The sequence below is a fragment of the Erinaceus europaeus genome, chromosome 5 (genome assembly GCF_950295315.1).
Source record: "Erinaceus europaeus chromosome 5, mEriEur2.1, whole genome shotgun sequence".
NCBI classification, from domain to species: domain Eukaryota; kingdom Metazoa; phylum Chordata; class Mammalia; order Eulipotyphla; family Erinaceidae; genus Erinaceus; species Erinaceus europaeus.
The window spans coordinates 100,223,137-100,226,600 of NC_080166.1; the positions used below are offsets into that span (position 1 = coordinate 100,223,137).

A 3,464-nucleotide genomic window follows, 5' to 3' on the forward strand; every position below is an offset into this window, starting at 1 on the left:
CCCTCTCTCCATTTCTCTCTGTCCTATCCAACAATGACAACAACAATAATAACTACAACAATAAAAAAACAACAAGGGCAACAAAAGGTAATAAATAAATAAAATAAGTATAAAAAAAGAAGAAAAAAAAGGTAGTATTCATCAACACCTAACTTCTTGCAGGAATACTAGTATTTTTTTATGATTAATATACTTAAAGTTAGGTCTTCCTGTGAGAGAAGTTTTAATTGATTGTTTTTCTTTTTTTAAATTTTTTTTCCTTTTTCTTTTATTGGATAGAGACAGCCAGAAATTGAGAAGGAAGGGGGAGATAGAGAGGGAGAAAGACAGAGCGATACCTGCAGCTCTGCTTTACCACTTGCAAAGCTTTCCCCCTGCAGGTGGGGACTGAGGACTTGAACCCGGGTCCTTGCACACTGTAACATGTGTGCTCAACCATGTGTGCCACCACCCGGCCCCAGTTGTTTTTCCAATTCTGTTTTAAAAATATGCTCCTTAACAGCAAAAATGATGTTTTGTAATGCATGCGGCATCTCTGTTATAATCAGACATGGAGTTTTTCAGAGATAGCACAAACCATTGTGTTGAAGATTTCCATTCAGTTTTCTAAATAATTAAATAAGAACAGTACTTTTTAACACGAAATTTTCCTGTTGCCTCTGAGTAGGAACTGATTGGGGGAAAAAAGAGTCAGAAATGTGATTAAAGTCTGAACAATCCTGTTTATTTACAAATTTAGTCTTATTTAAGGCAATTTATTCCCAAGGTCTCCCCTATCAACCAATAGCCTCGGTATCACCAGGGGGCTTATTAGAAATGACAGTTCCTCAGAAGGGGAAACAGAGTAGAACTTGGACTGGATTTGGTGTATTGCACCAAAGGATTAGGGTGGGGTAAGGTGAGGCTGGGGTTGTGGGTTCAGGTCCTGGTGCACATTGGTTGAGGAGGACCTAGGCAGGGGTTAGAGTATTTTACAGAAAACTGATAAATTTTACACATGTAACAACAGCTGTATTTACTGTTGACTGTAAAACCATTAGTCCCCCCCATTAACAAAAAAGAAAACAAACAAAAAAAATGAAATGGCAGTTATTGGGAATTTTATTCCAGTTTTCATAGAAACAAAAATATCTCAGAGATATATCCCCAAAATTTTTTTTTACAAACCCTCCAAGTGATTCTGATGAGCCTTGTATTTTGAGTACCAATAATTGAAGATTTCACTTAATCTTTCTGTTAATTGCAGACTATACAAAATGACTCCTTGACTGTACCTACCCACATCTTCTCTAGTTGTAATGCAATCAGTGAATACAGCAAATAGTGTATTCATACCCTCTATTTGAATGCACAGTTTGCAACAGTGATCACATTCTCTTTCAACTAGGTTGCCTCCTCTTCAGTCTTGAACTCTTGGTAATCTAGCTTTCAACTGAAAAAAATCTATTTCACTTTAATCATTCCACTGAGTGCTTCATTAGTGTCAAATCACAAATTTTAATAGCATGATTATTTGTTTTCAATAAATTACATTTGTTGTATTTGTTCCTCCCCCACTAAAACTTGATTACCATTAGGAAGATATTTTTTTCTTTGTGTTGTTCACTTTCATGTTTTTAGCATCCAGCGGAGTTTTGGGTAGTGTAGCCGGTCAACAACTCTCTTTGAATAACATAACTTGCTCTCATTGCTCATCTTACACATCTCTGAAGCACTTTGCAAGGTTAACAAAGTAATTTAAAAGAAACATGAAAGCCATCAAGTTTCCACTTTTGAAATCAAAAGTACAAATGGCTCTCTTCCTTGGCGCTGCCTACAGAGGTCACAGCCATCTGTTGCTTGGTGTTATGGCAGTCCTCAGACCCCTCGTAAAGCCCAAGATCTTCAAGAATTGGACTAAGAAGCTGATCCCTCACAAGTCAGACTGCTATATTAAGATCAAGAGGAACTGGAGGAAGCCCAGGGGCATCGACAACAGAGTGCAGCGCAGATTCAAGGGGCAGATCCTGATGCCCAACATTGGCTACGAGAGCAGCAGGAAGACCAACCACATGCTGCCCAGTGTCTTTCACAAGTTCATGGTGCACAACGTTAAGGAGCTCGAGGTGCTGCTCATGTGATTGCCCACAACATCTCCTACAAGAACTGCAAAGCTATTAAGAGTAGCCTAGCTGGCTATCAGGGTCACCAACCCCAAGACCAGGCTATACATTGAGGAGAATGAGTAGCCACCCCTCACTTCTTGTCCTGTTAATAAATCATAGACCTGCCAAAAAAAAAAAAAAAGTAAAAATTTTTCCTACTATATGAATGTAGAGCATTCCTATGAAATCTATCATGAAGTCAAGAAGCAATTATTGTTAACTATATGGTATATTTTAAATACTCCTATACACCAAAATAACCTAGAAAATAGTTTTTAAGATGACATGCAAAAACTAATTGTTTCTGGCCAAGGCATTCATTTACTGAAAGTTTGAAAAAAATTCCAAATAGTAGCCAATTGTCTCTTGGATTGATGAGACCTAAGGTAGTTGTATGGAGTGGGTGATTCAGAACTTTGGAGAAGAATCTGGTAATTTATATGTACTACATGTGAGTATGAAGAATACTCCAGAGATCTTATAATTTTTTAAGACACTGTGAAATCACTAATAGAAATAACATCCAGGGGGCAAGGTGGTAGCAAAGCGGGTTAAGTGCAAGGGCTAGTGTAAGGATTTAGGTTCGAGCCCCTAGCTCCCCACTTGTGTGTGTGTGTGGCGGGGGTCGCTTCACAAGCAGTGAAGCAGGTCTGCAAGTATCCTTCTCTCCCCCTCTCTATCTTCCTTTCTTCTCTCTTGATTTCTCTCTGTCTTATCTGACAACAACAATAATAACAGCAACAATGATAAAGAACAAGGGCAACAAAAGGAAAAAAAGGCCTCCAGGACCAGTGGATTTGTAGTGCAGCCTCCGAGCCCCAATGATAACCCTGGAGGGAAAAAAAAAAAACATTCAAGAGGGGATTGCAGATTCAAACTGTGAAATCAGAATCTAGGTCAATCACTCTATAAATTTCATTTTTTTCTAATATATAAACTGACATATTTATATTGTTTCTCCTATAATATTGTTTTTGAAGATTAGATAGCATATTTATAAATTATTGCAGTTAACCCTTGAATTTTTTTTTTATTATTTATCATGTACAAATGGTGGACTTTGCTAACCTTCACCTTTTAACTGTTATTCCAATCTATATTTGTAAATTCCTGGTAGACATCAACTTCTACTTCTACTGCTATTAAAATGGGACAAAATCTGCAGATGCTTTGTTTTGTGTACCAGGCATATTACCATTCTATAGCCAGACAGTCTGACTGTGTCTTTTGACAAGAGAACATGATGTTAAATCTAGGTATTTCTCATTTTATTAACCCAAGATCCTCAAGCACATTTGGTTCAGTTGTTCTCTGCTAGGT

At 37.6% G+C, this 3,464-nt stretch overlaps 1 pseudogene; it reads left to right on the plus strand.

Annotated features, from left to right (window-relative positions):
- The first annotated feature begins 1,847 nt into the window (after positions 1–1,847).
- Positions 1,848–2,228, plus strand: LOC103110591 (large ribosomal subunit protein eL32-like; annotated as a pseudogene).
- The last annotated feature ends 1,236 nt before the right edge of the window (positions 2,229–3,464 follow it).